Genomic DNA, 17,032 nt, shown 5'->3' on the forward strand with positions numbered 1-17,032 from the left:
AACAGTAAGAAACTTCTCTAAATTTTTCCTCTCTGCCCTCAAACCAATTCTTCCAGCTTACTCTAACTCTGGTAAGTAGCCAGTCTTATTGTAATGCACTTCAACAATCGTCACAGCAATCGGGACTTGTGACATGTTGCTAGCTCTCAGCAAGGAAGCAAGTACATAGTTAGTACACAAGTACCCAACAAGCAGCAAAGATATCAGTCACGTCATCAGGGTTGTCTGAGCTACTCTGGGGACTCTGATAAACAACCATGTAACATCCTTCTCTCAGTTTTCTGTCTTTATAACAATAAACAGTTGGAATTCAATGCAGAACTGGTTGTGTGTCAAAGACACCCAAACTTCTCAAAGGTTCTCAAAACACAAAATAAATCTATATTCTTCCCCAAAAATCTACAACATAAAGTGTCCTAAATAAACATTATGCAAAAAAAGCCACAAAAAGTAGCTTAATGATCAAACATTTATTTTCACTCTTTAAGAGAAAGTAAAGGAAATAAAATGCACCACCTCAAAATAGAACTTTAATGCTGACCTGATATATTTCTTACGATAACTGTACGTTAGATCTAGATTAAATACTTCAAGCAATGTAGACCCACCAGTTTCCACAGTGTGAGAAGGGTGAAAGATACCTCTGTGCCCTTGCAAGAGCCATCACCCATGCGCGAAACAACTCCAGACACCCAAATGATCACTACCCGCTGCTGCCAAAGGAAGTGGTATCTGGCCACTGTGACAGTAAACTGTGGTGTCGATCTGAGTAAGAAACATCTAGTGGACTAGTTACCACAGTTAGGGGTGTGTTTGGATGATGAACTAGCTGAAGGTGGCAGACCCACCCTAGGTCTTACAACCTTGGTGGAATAAAAAGACAAAGAAGAACAAAGTCTCTCTTTTTGCTTTCTAGAAGAGCTCTTGTCTTTGCCATCACCTTTGGCAGTCTGTCTCCAGCCTTCCAGCACTCTTCAGCCTTCTAAACCAGGCCTTTGGCTTCCTGATATAGACTCATAGCGGACTCTGCAGTTGGCAGCAGGCCTTCAACTCCTGACTGTATCCTCTACTATTCTGCACACAGAAAGCCCTTTCACAGTCGACCATTGTAAGCCTACCTTATAAACCCTTTGTATGAATCATATACGAAATACATGTATTTTAGATTGAATCTGTTCACCTTATGAGCTCTGATACAGTCACTAGTATCCTCCCTTGTCTGAATACCAAAATCCCACTATCAGAATGCCATCAATAGTGTTTCTCAAAGATTACCAGTATCTCTGGTTTCTAGTAGTCATCCATTAAGAAAAGAAACAAAAAGAAAAGAAAAGAAAAGCTCAAGAAATTTTTATTTGGTCACTCATGAAAAACATTTTAGGAGAGCTGATCGATCTGATGCCCCAGGATATTTTTTCTGCTTGTGTTTCTACATATATTAACAAAGCAGTGTTAACAGACAGGGCTTGGCAAGCTAAACACCACAGTGTCCTCCTGAGCCATTCAAAGTACTTGAACAAACTGGGCTTTCACAAAGAGATTCAAAGGATCAAACATGTCACTCAGAGTTCATTCTTAGAGACCCCTTCTGCAATCTCACTGAGAGCCTATAAAGCAGTGATCCAGAGGAAAAAGGTCTATAATCACTATTCCAAGGTCAAATCCTACATCTAAAAGCATAAGCTCTAGCCATTTTCTTTTCAATAAGCAAAGCTAAAACAGATGGCTAGGGCCAGGGGTATAGCTCAGAGGTAGACTGATTGAAAACTAGAAACAAGGTCTTGGGTTTGAATCTCAGCACTGCAAAAAAAAAAAAAAAAAAACCACCACTACCACCAAAATGGACGACTGTTCATGATGATACCTGATGAAATGAACAACTATAGAGACTGACTTTCTTCAGACCTCCCTGCCAAGGCAGCAGAGTTAAATGATAAAAAAAAAGTTATCATACAAATATTTTAATTTTTTCATAAATGATACCTATCATGTCCTTTCCACCACTCAAAACTCAGATGTTAACTCAGATGTTACTATCACAAGGTCTGTTTGTTCACAAATGTACCCTCAAAATCCAGACTTCAATCGGACATACTGTGAGTATTCAAATATTTGTTAAATTTCTTTGACTCTAACAACTACTTAGATGAGAAAACTAAAGAGTAAGATATTTAAGTGGCAAGCCCAAATCTGCACTGCTGGCACGTGGCAGCATGACATTTCTTATACCTGTATGTCTTCAGAAGAGATCTGTATATTCCAGATATTATAAACATTAGGCTCACTACAAAGCATAATCAAGCAATCTTTTACTAATAGCCAACGCTAAATATACTTTGACCTAAGTACTTACAATTATATAAATTATTATCTACCTAGAGCAATAGTTCAAAATGATGAAACCCCCTTCAAAAAAAGCTAGTTACACTACCACAATTTTATATTCACACACTAAGAATTCTTATGGTGGGCAAATCGGTATACATGGCATACAGATAAAGTCTGATAATGAAAGCACAGAAAGAGCTAAGCTGCTAAAACCATGGCACATGGCTTAGGAAGAGATGGAAAGATTTATTTTGCTTTAAATGGTTAAGGTGACCAAAAGAAACATTTAAAATGTATAAACTAGTATCAAGCCAAGAAACAATTCGGATATTCCCTATCAAGAAAAAGGCAAAGGAAATAAGATTCTAATAAAGGAGAAATGATAGAGCTTGCTAAGGTTCCAGGTCTGACCTAGTAATGCCTCTTATATAGGTTTCCTGGGAATACACTAGCCTTTGTGTACTGCTTAAATGCAGAGGCTTCAATATTCTTTTACCTTTCAATATGCTGGATATCATACACCCAACTGAGGCGAGGTACAGTCTCATTACATAACACTACACAAGCTGCTATAAGTTCCTACTTAAAGGACAGTAATTCAATTCAGCTGACACCTGCCATTCTTTACTTTCCAATTAAGTTTGTCTCCATTTCTTAAGTTACTTGATGATCACAAAAAGAATGGGAAGACATAAACCTGAATTGAGGACTGCGAAGAAGGTAGGATTAGAAAAAAGTAAATAAAAATTCTTTACAAAAAAGTTTGGAAAAGAACAATTTGCTTAAGTAAATTAATTCAACTTGACAAATATTTCACAACATCTGCTTGGTCGCAGGCGTCATGTTAGTCATAGCCAGAAGTCTATCAAGTCTAAACTATCCTGGCCCCTACCCTAAGTAGGCTCATAAAGTCCTTGAGTTACTGCTAGGAGCAAGAACTGAAAGAAAGTTTCCAGACAGGTTAAAAAGCAATACAATTACCAATTCCTTTCATAACAGAATAGATATTTTCCTGGTCCTCCAACATGTATCTGTCCAGAATACCAGAACAGAATGTGCAGGACAACACAAATCTATAAGCAATATCAAAATCTCAATTTCACCAGCAGCTTTCAATATAATTTTCTGCTTCTTCAGTCTTGTTTCTGCTCCAGACTGCTCTCAAGTGAAACAAAACTGCCAAAAGGAAGAAAACAAAAAAGAAATCCATGAAAAGACAATGGAATCCAGGTGTGGCAGTGCATGCCTGTAATCCTGGCATTCAGGAGGCTGAGGCAGGAGGGTGACTGTTGAGTTCTAGGCCAGCCTGGGCTACACAGTAAGTTCAAAGACAGAGAGACAGAGAGATGGAGAGAGAAAGGAAGGAAGGAAGGAAGCAAGCAAGCAATGGAGGCACAACCCGTATACCTATAATCCCAGCATTTTAGGAGGCTGAGGAAACAGGATAACAAATTCAAGCCCAGCCTGGGAAATTTAGTGATTTGGCAAGACCAGGCCTCAAAGAGAAAGTAAAGAAGGAAGAAAGAGAAGGAAGGAATGAGAGAAGGAAGGAGAGAGCACTGGAGATGTAGTTCAGATCCTGGGTTCAGTTACCAGTACCACAAAAAAGGGGAAGAAGAAAGTCAAAGGGTGAATGTGTGAACACACACACATAGGCACACAGAGGAGAAAAACATTATGTAAAGACACAGCAAAGTGGGCATCTGCAAGCCACAGAGATCAGTCACAGAAGAAACCAAACCTAACAGAGAACTTCCAGGCTCTAGACCTGGGAAGAAACAAATTATCTGCTGAGTATGTCACATGATCTCTGGTACTTCCTATGGCAGCCTAGCAAAATAATACATGCAAAACTAAGACAGTTAACTTGAAAAATAAGCAAAGGTCCCAATGAACAAACCCATCTCAAATTCTTCCACTGTATTTCTACTTGAATACAAATGAAAGGTCAATTATTTATTGATATTTAATTATTGCTTATGGCTCATTCCAATTGCTTATTGGTTCATTCCATTCAGCTAACAAAGCTGAAATGACATGCATTATTTCCATGCAATGATTCTTTAATCTTTATCTTGGTCAAGAGACACTTTTCCTCAAATCAAAAAGGACCTAACTATTTAAACTGATCATTTATCCTTGTAGTTATCCTATTATTAATCCATGTATTTATACTTTAATATTTAATAGGCATTTTCCTATCTATGTGGGAAATGAAGACCAAGATCTGGAAAGAGTTCCTAATAGTAGTACCAGGAGTATTAGTCATAGTATCTCTAACAGTAGCAGGTTAAACTGACACAGGCACAAAGATTCATGAAAACACATTATGTAGAGTACCTACCACCAGGAGGTGCCCAGATTTGCGAAGACAAAGAGGAAGGTGTTCCTGGCATAGAAAACATGAAGGCACTCTTACATAAAGTAGGAATCACTGTCAAAATATCCAAATATGAATGCCAGCTCTAACACTGAACAAGGTGTACGACCTAAGGCAAATGAAAAAATTCTTGATTTAATAGTGTAATCAGAGAATGCATTCCAATTTTGAATTTTCCCACCAACTGGATGTACTTTTGTTTGTAGCAGGAGTACCAGAGAATCCTGAGCTGAATCACAGGGAAGAAAAAGCTCAAAAATGAGACTAGAACAGTATTTTGCAAGTAGACTATAAGGAGCTTCATACAGCACACTAAGAAGTTTAGATAATAGTGGTCTGGAGTAAAGCCAAACACCTGTAGTCCCACATACTGCAGAGGCTGGGAGAGAAAATCACTTGATCCCAGGCATTTTAGAATACTCTAGGCAACACAGGGAGGAGGAGGAGGAACAAGAGTGGAGTGGAGAGAAGAGGGAGGAAAAGTGGGGGTGAAAGAAGTGAGGAGAGGAGATAGGCAGGTAAAGGAAAGAGAAGGGGAGGGAAGACAGAAATAGAGGGAAGAAAGGAGGGAACAGTGTATGCTCTGGACATCAGGAAACCTCTGAAGGTTTTTTAGATACCATTTCAACATGCAAAATGTAGAATTTTTGAAAGCCCAGGGTGATGGCACAGTGAACAGTTTGGGAACAGGTACTGTAAGGTGAGCGATGAGTCAGGGGCAGTGGAGCAGCTGAGCCAGAGAAAAGGCTAGAAAATAGAGGACAGTCAAAACACATTCTGGAAACTAAACAATGACCTCCCAAGATGAAAACTGTTTCAAATAGAAAATGACAAAGGATAGAAAAGTTGATCTGTCTAATTAGTTTATATTCTAAATAATTTCCATGCACACATTTTTAAAAGCTGGCAAAGCAAACAGATTGGCACGTCTAACCAATAAATAATCTTTTTAAAAAACAAAATAACTCCATAGAATTTGTGTTTTTAGCACTTACCATCTCTGATATTTACTAAAGTTTATAGTTCTTCCCTGGGAGTTATTTTATTACTTGAGTGCATTATATTAACATACATGCTTCCACCCTGACCAAACTAGCGTAAGGGAAAAAACAGATTCCTCTGATTCTTCAACCTGCTGCTATTTTCATACCCAACCTACTCCAAAAGTATAATGATCAGCACTAAATCTAGGCTTGAAGCAGAGTACTAAAGACAGTACATCATTTACATTTCTCTCAGGCTAAGGCATGAAAATTCAATGACAAATCAATTTTTTCTTTTACACAGTGGTGGTTATGCAGGCTTTTAAGAACAGTGTCACTGACAAGTAATGCAAATGAAGAGGCCTACTCAGGATGTCCTTCCACACCTCATTTTGATAATCTTGCCTGTTTTTAAACCATTTTATCAGGCAAATAAAATAGACCCAATTCAAGTGACTAGAAAACCCAAACAGGAATACACCTCTGGACACACTACTATGGCCATGAGCTAGCCGACAGGCCATCCTGAAGGATTCCAGAGAAAGTGCAAGCCAGAGATTAGGACTTCCCAGGAGTCCAGTGCCAAGGTCATGATCTCCTCTGCACACACCTTCCATCCTTTGCATTGCCAGAGGCATTGCCTGTGCTTCCCTTGCTAACCTTGAACATCATCTGTCTTTATATTTATCTGTAAACAATTCTGTCTCCTTATCTGGACTTTAAACACCTAGAGAGTTGGGACCTATCTAGAGTCAACATTGTGCTTGTGTTGTGCCTACATTAACAGAACTTTTAATGGTTGTCAATTTCAGGTTAATCACAAACACAGAGAACTATAAAGAAAATGCTGTAGGGCCTCTGCACAAGCAAAAACTTAAAGTGCAAAGAAATGACTTGGAGATCTTGCTGAAATACAAATCTAGGGCCCCACTCCTGGAAGACTTGGGCCATATGGAGCCTGGTCCACAGATGTATTTCTACAGATCATGCTGGCCCACAGGAGCTCTTCTTGAACCCAAAGCAAAAATCACCACAATTGCAGTGCTAAAAAGCTCATGTAAGGAAGCAGCCTATGCCACAGTAACGGATGATTTCACTTTTACAAAGTAGCCAAGAAGTCAGAGAACCAAGGGATTCAAATATCAAGTCCTTTGGACTTGAAGTGACAGGTCCACAGACATTAACAATGCACCTTTCAGAAAGATCTCTCACTGGCTTTCTTTTGTCGCCACTCGTTTTTGTTTTTTGTTGTTGTTGTTGTTGTTGTTTTGTCCTTAATGCATGTTTACAATACACAATGACTATATTCATTGTGAGGAATTGGTGCATGTACACAACACATCCCCCCCCACCTTTTTTGCCAGTATCAGATTTATTTAAGCCTTTATCAAGTTAATTATCACAAATACAGATGTACAGACTAAAAGACCAAAAACCATATAAAACGATTATACTATTATACTATATAGCTAGCGATATAGTTCAGCAGCAGTGCCTGCCTAGCAAGCACAAGGTTATGAGTTCAATTCTCAATTTTAAAAAAAATGAAAAATTATATTAAATCAAGTTATACTTTTAGATACACTGGTGGTGGATTACAACTATCATCTATTATTTATTTTATATTTTATTTATATATTGGATTTCTCATACAGGAAAAACTAGGTGATATTTTTTTTTTGGTACCAGCGATCGAACTCAGGACTTTGCGTTTGCCAAGCAGGCACTTAGGCCACTAAGCTAAACCCCTGGCAACTACATAATATTTAAGCTTATATATCTTATTTACTTAACATCTGGTTTCAAGATACACCGATTTTTTTACAAACAACTCAAGTCTATCCTTCTTTATGGCACAATAGCACTCCACTGATGACATTTTCTTTATTCATTTGTTGAAGGACATATAGGCTGCTTTCAAAATTAAGTGTTGCTATAAACATCAGTATGTATGTATCACATGTAATATATCTTTAGCTCTGTCAGGAAGATATCTGGAAGGCGCACAGATGAGTCCAAAGGAATTTCCATTTTCAGTTTTTTTAAAGAACTTCCACACTGATTTGTTAAAAATCACCCAGTCACTTTGCTTTCCTTTCACTCTGCTTCTGCCTTTTTTCATCGTCCTTGCACAACAAAAACTAATCTAAATACTACACTGTAGCCCTTTTATTTGTAATGATCAAGAAAACTGCTTCCAAGTCAATAACAGATTGATCCTCAAGACCACCCTTGCACAGCAGTCAAGGGGAGCTCCCTGCCCTCTCCAGCACCACAGGAGCGGAAGTCCCTCACTAGCATAGCATGTTACTAACCTCAGGCTTTCTTCTAGTTCTAAAACCCTGCAAGTGCATAATGTAAAACCAGAAACACCTAGAAACTATTTCAGGTTTCTCTTGTGCTGACATCTTCTTCTAAGAGAATTTCTTTGCTTGATGCCAGCCCATTCACTCAAAAGAGCCCAAAAATTGGGCTGAGGATGTAGCTCAGTGGTAGAGTAACTGCCTAGCAAGTCTGAGGTCCTATGATCTTTGGCGCTGAAAAGCAGACAAGACACCATAAGGAAATACCCAGCAATTCAGACTCAAATTCCATCTCCACCACCAGGAGGTAGGTGACCTTGACAAACAAGCCAATCTGCTGGACCCTCCACAGTCTCAGCTGTAAACTGGAGGTAATACCTCAAAACTATTTTAAAACTGTGGCAAAATGTGGTAAAATGTTTCCCAAAATGAAAAAAAACAAAAAAAACAAAAAACTATGCAGTATCAATGCCTAGAACATCTCTCTCTTTTCTCTTTCATCTACTAATGGTTCTCAGCTCCCATGGTTCCATTCCACTCTGCACTGATATATGTCCTCATCACCTTGGACAAAACACAGAGAACGTAAATTCTCTGTCTGCTCACAATCTACTCAGAATGAAAATGATGCCAGCTGGCCTCGTGTTTACAGGACCTGTGCTCAAGTTCCTACTGGAGTATAAGCTCCCCCAAAACGTCTTCCAGCATCTAATACATCAGCTTGTTCAGCATCACATTTGTTAAGTCCTCAAATACTGCCTGAATGAACAGAATATTAGTTAGCTCCTCAAAAGGTAAAGCATATAGAAGAAAGAAAGTTTGATGTGAAAGAAAAGTCAAATGCCCACAACCACTGCCCTAGTATAATAGTATACTTTAAACCTCTGGCACTACCACCCTATACTATTTTAAACCATTATTTAATGATGTTGAAGCCCTGTGTTACAGCTAAACACAGCGCTTTACATGTAGTATCACATTTAATCCCCACAACCTCTCAGTGAAGCAGGTACTATTATTATCCCCACTTTATAAAAGAGGAGAGTGAAGCACAAGTTAAGTAAGGTATCTAACAGGACACAAGTTGCAACAAGCAAGCAAGAAACTGAATCCAGGAGGTCTGATTCCAGACTGGAGGAAAAAGAGTCCCTTATGCAACCCATGGCTTGAAAGCTGAGAAAAAAGCCTTCTGAGAACAAAGCCTTTGCCTTCACATTTTAGGTCCCTGCAAAAACTAATTAACAGAACAGAACGGCAGCACAAAGCTACAGAAAAATTACAGCCACTCATCCTCTCAATTAGCATGTGATGCAGAGAGGAAAGGAAACCACCAGATATTTAATGTGCTAAACTTTAGTCTATGAAAGATTCAGTGCTTGAAAATCACATTTATTACTGCAAGTAAATCTCAAGAAATACAAACTCAGAGCCAGGTTTTCACTGCTATAGCATTTCTAGTTAATAATTGATATGAGTAAAACAAGAGTAGCGGAACTTGGGTTCTGAATTATATGCCTCACAATGGAGGACAATCAGAGGCTCAGCGGAATTTCCTAAGTCTGTCACTCCATGGAAAATCCCCAGAGTCAAAGGCATCAAGAATTGGATTTGCATACTTCTTTGGGCTGACACACCTATGACAAGCACTAGAATTCCACAAGGCCTGTCTTTCCCTGAACCATCTAAAATAAGTAAAGATTAATGATGGAAACAGGAAAAGAGAAACAAAGTAATCTATGCAAGTTCTTTGCAAATCTTAAGAGTACTTCAAAACAGGCTACATTTAGAAAAAAAAAACAATAGCAAAAACACAAGGAATACAACAGGATTACTCATAACAAGAAAAAGAAAACAGAACTCAGGCAGAGGAAAGGATGATAAATGCAAATGATAACCACCACTTTAACATACCAATTTTCTCCCATCAGATTGAAAAAAAATCAAAAGTTTTTCTATACCCTGTTGACAGGACTGAGGAAATTGCTAGTCTTAAGCAAGTAAGAATATAACTTAGTGCAATTTTTACTGAAGGATTTAGCAATTAACTCAAAATTATAAATGGACACATATTTTAACTGACAATTTTGCTTCTGGGAATTATACCACAAAGGAACATACATTATAGATGAAAGGCTGTATGGACCAAAAGTATTCATTGCAGCACATTTGTAATAGCCAACAACTGTAAATAATTCAAATGTCAAGTCAGTTAACTAAATTATGATAACATTACACAATGGAATATTGTGTAGCTAAAAAAAGAATGAGTAAGTAAGCTGTCTCTACTGAGACCAATAATCTTTAACACATACTGATACCTACACAAAAGAGCAAATTATTGTTTCTAATACTTTAAGTAATGTAAACAAACGATAATAAAAGAATAAACATAAATGTGATTCTATTTGCTTTGGGGATACATAAGAAATAAAGTCTTACCAGAGGCTAAGGAATACAGCACACAGGCCTAGGGATGAAAGACATTTTTCTCTATATTATATACAGGTGTTGCTTTCTGAACCCAATGGATGTACGACTTAGAAATAAACAGTAATTATATGATAATAGGAAAAATCTTCATCAATCCCACAAATGACAGAGTCACCCTTTAGTTTTACCTTTACACAAATTCTACTTTTCAGGAAATATTGGTAACCATTCTAGTTTCATTTCTATTGCTTCAGGTACCTCACCTTATGTGATCTCATATAAATTTTGTAGTAACATGAATATAATATACAGAAAATGTAAACATAAAAATTAATACAGTCAAAGTTATATGTGATATTGGGGAACCTATCTTTAAGATCTATGAAACTACTACCCCTTACCTTTTTTAACCTATGTCTCCCCAGCACACACAGAAGAGAATTGAGCAGCTTAAGCAATTATAAGCTCAGAATTAATCTGTGAGTAAATCTGAGCCCAAATGCATGTACTTAAATCTCAAAATATAACCTATGACAAAGTGTTTCTGGTTTTCATTAATGTGAAAACTTAATATCTTGGCAGATGCTGACCAGAATGGACTTCACTACACACGATTTCCAGTGGGATCATACATATGCTCCTGTTAACTCTAAGGTTGTATATACTTCAAGGCCATTAGGACACTAAGTGCATCCTCCAGGAAAGCATCCAAAAGCCAGATAGTGACAAGAGAGATCCTACCAGGAAGGAGCCCCTAGGCACACAGATGACAACACTGGTAGAAAGGCCACAACTCAGTGGGTAAGAACCACTTTTAAAACCCTTTGGAAGGCCTACAGGCATATGCCTATAATCTCAGCATTCTGGGAAGCTGAAGTAGAAGGATTACAAATTCAAGCCCAGCCTAGGAAACATAGTGACTTCGTGTGTGTGTGTGTGTGTGTGTGTGTGTGTGTGTGTGTGTGTGTGTGTGTGGGTACTGGGGAAGGGGTCTTTCTGAGTCACTAGGTTTCCCCAATACCACATACACACACACACACACACACACACACACACACACACACACACACACGCTCTGGCAGAGAAGTCATCAAAATCTAGTTCTCTTAATGCTATTTAAGAAAATTATTTTGTTTTTTTTACTAAGTCAAGTAACAAACAAGTCAAACACTAGAAACTAACAGTCAATAAAATAACTAAAACCAATCAATCAATAAAATAACTAAAATAACCTGTCACTGGTTTTGGCTACATCTTTTGTTCCTGTCTACAGAAGGCTATCATAAAGAAGGGAGGAAACCATAAGCTGTGTCACTCACTCACTTTCTTACACACACCCAAAGATTTGTTTCTTTGTGCTTTAAATTACAGAATCATTAAAGATGGCCTGAGAATACCAACAGGACTGCAGACGATCACCCAGGGAGGTGAAAACCTGCCCTAGACAGCTCTATTCATTACTGAACTTAGGGACAGATTTGCTTTATCCAAAATTACTGCTCAGAGTTGAGGAAAAAAGCACTTCAAAAAGAAATATCCTATTCTCCCTCTTTCTCCTTGTGTGTGCCTTAAACAGCAGGGTCATGATCTAGAAGCCTCTCTTATAAACTGCTACGCTATCACAAAACGTCAGATCTACTTAAAGAGAAGGAAAAAAGTGGCATGCTGCTTTGCCACAGAAAGTTCCCCTGGTACCTCATAAATTTTTTAAGCTGTCTCATAAATCAGTTTGTTATAACCTAAGCCCCCCTAGCTATCCTAAGGTCTGTTCTAAGGTATAAGCCCACCTGCTGCTTCCCCTCCCCTTCTCCCTTCAAATTTAACTAGGTTAAGTTTTAACTTCCTAAAGGCCATAAAACAAAGGCCTGAGGTAATAGCTCCTCTTCCCTACCCGGTAGCCCGTCACAAATTGTGTTAATTGCATTAGATTGTATTAGATTGTACATTCTTCACAAAAATAGCTTCGTTTATATCACAGTAATACCTGTAACTTGGCCTTACTGTAAATGTGTGTTTTCCTTTCCCTCTGGGCAAAAGATTGATATGTTAATCAATGCTCTCTGCTGTAAAGAATTGTAAAATCTTACCTAATTGATATGTTAACCATTGTTGCCCTCTACAAATAGAACAGTTGTGGTGCTAAAGTAAGGTAACTAAGGTTGTTAATTGCTGTTAGACCTCTCTATTCTTTGCTAAGGAAAACAAGATTTCTTCTTATCTAAACTTGCTAGTATGCAGGGAGACTTGAAATTGCCATTTCTGCTTTGTAGTGCGTCACACCCCCATCCCCCTCCTTACATTGTGTGACCAACAGCTGTTTGTGGATTTACAAGATAAAAAGTCCTGACTTTTAGCTGTGAGGTGCGCAGTCTCCAAATTGGCTCCCGGAGACTCGTCACCAGGCCTGGATTTTACCTAATAAAGCCTTTGCTTCCCAAATTTTAATTTCTTGCTTTCTTGGATTTTATACCGGGGTCCGAGTTATCACACAGTTCAACCCAGATCACCTAACTTGGTCTTATTACAAATCCTGCTGCCAGAGTGAACAGAGTCTGAAATTGTAATTTTAAAATGTAAAAATAAAAAGAACACTCCCACAAAAACTAGAGAATGACACTGTCAATTCATGAGTGTCTGAATACACAGTTTCAGATGCTGAAAAAAATCAAAGAAAAAACTGATGAGGGTTAACAGATTTGCATTTGTTAACATTAAACATTCATGCTTCTTTCACTTATTCCTTAGGTACGAAGCTGAGGAAAAAGCTTAAAGGACTGGTGGTGAATCTATGGTACATGTGCATATGGCCTAGATGGCTGTTTGTTATCATTGAAAGTGCTAAAATGTTTGTATCACTGGCTTAAACTGTACCCCAGAGCATAAAGAAAGTCTACCCCTGGCACATCTACCACACTACTTCTAGATTAATCGTGATTGCTGGATCTTATTCTAACAACCACTTCCCAAATGGGAGTTCCCAGGGCAGGGGCCATCTTTATCCCTGGTACACCTTAGTTCAGTGCTTAGCATCATGGATACAGTTTATAAATATTATGTGTTTCCTCAGAAGAGAAAACACTTCTGAGAAAAGAAAGCGTACTACAATTCAATTTTCCCCATCCACTCGCAAGTCAGAGCACAAGATCAACATCTTGAAGCAGAGGTTCTGAAAATAAGAGTCACACAAATGGACTGACAACTACAGGGAAGATGTTAACAATGCAAATTTTAAGGCCCCAGTCAGGCACACAGAATCAGAAACTGGATGAAGACTAACAGTCTACATTTTGATAAGGTTTCTAGGTGACTGTAACACAAGCTAAGATTTGGGAAGAACTGTCCAGTGGTCCTTTGCGCACTTAGATGCTACAGAATCCTACCTATCCCTTATTAATCAGACAACTGAGTAAGATAGCTCTAAATATTTTTAGATGTTTGGAAATAAAAATTTGCCAATTTTTCTGTTACTGTTAATTAACCACTTATGCCATCGTAATTCAGTGGATTTTATTAATCTATTTCTCTCCTCTCATAACACAGACATACATATTTTAGCAAAGAAAATACAAAAGAGGTCAGGCCAACAGCTGAGACACTAGAAAAAAATCTTTTTATAAACTGGCCAGAACACATTATAAAATTAATGTCACATAAAGTTGACAAGAAGGTCAAGCTCTTGGGCAGAATGGAGGTCACTGAGCATTCATCTCCAGTTGAAACAACTAAAAGACATTCGGAAAGGATCTCATTCTCCCCCATCTGTGCAAGGTTATGGTGGCCTTCTTGAGAATCCTAAGGTCTCTATGGTGTCTCTAAAGAACACGGACAGGTAAGTGGGTAAAGATAGTCAGTGTATCTAAATAAGGAGCAATTAGTTTTACATACAAACATCAGTGTCATTTCGACAATAGCCCCAAATACTCTGCTACTATTCTGAATATTATTCTATTCTCTGTGTCTGAAAAATTTCTTGTGCCCTTACCAGGACATGTTTTGGAGGGAAGGGAGCTCAGCTCACACACACTTGGCAGCAACAAAAGGAAAGATGGTATTACTAAGGGTACAACCATCAGAGGGAACTCTCCATTTCCAGGCCTTTCTCTAAGGAGGGGTGACCCAACCAGCAAGAGGAAAACAGTCTTTGTGTGTCTTGGGATTTGTTGGAGGCACCACAGCTCTACTGAAGCTTCTCCAGGCATAAAGTCTCTGTTTTAAGGGCAAAATTCATCTTATCCTTGGAAGATGAAGAAACCACACAAAAAAAATGTGAATTCTCATCCTTGGTTTCATAAATTCATATGTTCCACTAACCAACGATCTATTCAGATATTTAATGGAGAACACTTTTTACACTGTGGTTGGCTTGGTCATCCAGGGCCCACAAAGCAAAAATGCCAGGAATTGTCTTTTTCTATTTTAGACTGAAAACAAGCACTTGTGGGGGGCCAAGACTCCTTATTAATTTCTTCCATAATGCAGAAGTTCCTGACTGAGAAATCACACTTAAAATTATAATTAAAAAATATGTCTACTAATTTCCATGGTCAATTTGTAAGAAATTCACAATTAGAGTAATTTTGGTTAAAAAGCTATTCTAACAGTGAATTTTTAATGCATTATTTAAATTAAATAATCAAAAGGCCTATTAAGGTAAGACTAATACTGTAAAAAACAGCATCATGCCTATTCATCTCTATTATGACCTAATTTAAAGAACAGGTTTTAAAATTTCATGTTAATATTTGCCTAGTGAATATCTTGGTTAATATGTTTGTTTTTGAAAGGATATCACAAAAATATAATATTTAATTACATATGGCTCAAATATCATATTTATCCAAATCAGGACCTTACCCTACTCAAATATCAGTGTAGGACTTTCAAACTTAGTCTAGTGGGGCTTCTTTTGAAAAAAAAGTTTCTTAGCAAGCTGAAATATAATATAATACAGTATTTCATCCACATTTCCCATCTAAAAACATATCTGTGCTTTTGTTAATATACTTAGAGTGATTAAACAAATGATATATGTATATAACAACACATAAGCCACCAGTTTCTCTCCCATGAAATACTCATTTCTGGAAATATTCAAAATGTTCCAGAAGGACTGTCCTGCTTTTCAAAATAGTACTTGTTTTAATTCCCATTTACTCAATTTCAAAGATACCTGTCTTCTTGCAAAGCAAGAAAAAAGTAATTTTACTTTTCATTGTCATACTGAAACTATAAATAGCAAAGGCACCTTGTTAAAATAATGAATTTCAACCTACTTTCAATTTTAAGAGTTAGAACTGCAAATACAGTGACTTATTTTGGGTGACTTCTAGCCATTGATCACCAAATACAGAACAATAAAACCAAACTGTACCACATGGGAAAATCTAAAGAGGTTGATTAGTGTTCTACTCTTTGTTCCTCTAACACAGTGTTCTCCAAGCGTGGCCAGGCATCAAAATCTGCTGGAGAGCTTTCAAAAAATAGAGATTCCCTACCCTCACTTCACTGAATCACAATCTCCCAGGATAGGACCCCAACATCTCTAGTTGGGTTTAAATGACAGCCAAATTTCAGAATCAGTACTTGGCAGCAAGGAATAAATGGGTAACATCTAACTGCTGCAGCAACAATTATACACATAAGGTCAAAGTAGCCACAAGCTGTCAATCACATATGAGTTGGACTTGCTAAAAAGTGCAGCATCTAAATGGCAGCAGGAGACCTCAGAAAGATAAAATGAAGACCTTGTATTTCCTATGAAACTCAGAAAATCTACTTGGAGCCTCTATCACTCAAATGAATGAATGAATGAATGAATGAATGAATATTAAGATCAGAGGAGTGGCTTTGAAGCTTTAGTAGGCAACAGATTACACCACCTGGAGAGTTTACTGAGCTGTTTGATTCAGTGAGAGTGGGTAGAGTTGGGCTAGGAAATTAGAATTAGCATATCTAAAAGCTCCCAAGTGCTGCACTTTTGAGAACCACCAGACTAAAGTAAGGTAAAAATCAGAGGCTGGCAGGGTATGGCTCAGTAGTAAAAGTGTGCACTTAGTCTAGCAGTAGACCCTGGATACAATTCCCAGCACCTCAGAGAGAACGTAGAGATAGGGGGTTCAGAAATCAGATATAAGGGGCTGGGGATTTAGCTCAGCGGCATAAGCGCCTGCCCTGCAAGCAGGCAGTCATGAGTTTGATCCCTGGTACCGATAAAAAGACAAAAAAAAAAAAAAGAAGAAGAAGAAATCAGATATCAGATCTGCTGCAATTCCAGCCTCCTCAATAACTGATACACAATTTATTTAAGAGATAAAACTAAACATAACAAACAGAACAAAGCAGATTAGAAGAAAACAATGTGACACAAGATTTCAAAGCAAGACAACAGGAAATCTAAAATGGCTACCATAATGTCTCTTGTTTTCTTCTAAATAGTTGTCCATATCTTTACAGAACACAATGAATTCATACAAAATAAAATTAAACTGATCAGAGCAGAATGATGAAGGCATTATAGATCTTCAAAACGAGACAATAGGAAAATCAACAATGGCTGCCAAAATGTTTCTTGTTCTCTTCAAAATTAGCTGTCCATACCTTGGTGTATG

General features: G+C 37.8%; 1 protein-coding gene across 8 annotated transcripts in view; it reads right to left on the reverse strand.

The window, feature by feature from the left end:
- Auts2 (activator of transcription and developmental regulator AUTS2) overlaps window positions 1-17,032 on the reverse strand; it is a 1,133,580-nt gene that overhangs the window by 1,031,120 nt on the left and 85,428 nt on the right. The gene's annotated exons all lie outside the window — the stretch shown is intronic.

This window comes from Cavia porcellus, unplaced genomic scaffold (genome assembly GCF_034190915.1).
Source record: "Cavia porcellus strain 051 isolate PalLab524CR breed Dunkin Hartley unplaced genomic scaffold, mCavPor4.1 scaffold_23, whole genome shotgun sequence".
In the NCBI taxonomy this organism is placed as follows: domain Eukaryota; kingdom Metazoa; phylum Chordata; class Mammalia; order Rodentia; family Caviidae; genus Cavia; species Cavia porcellus.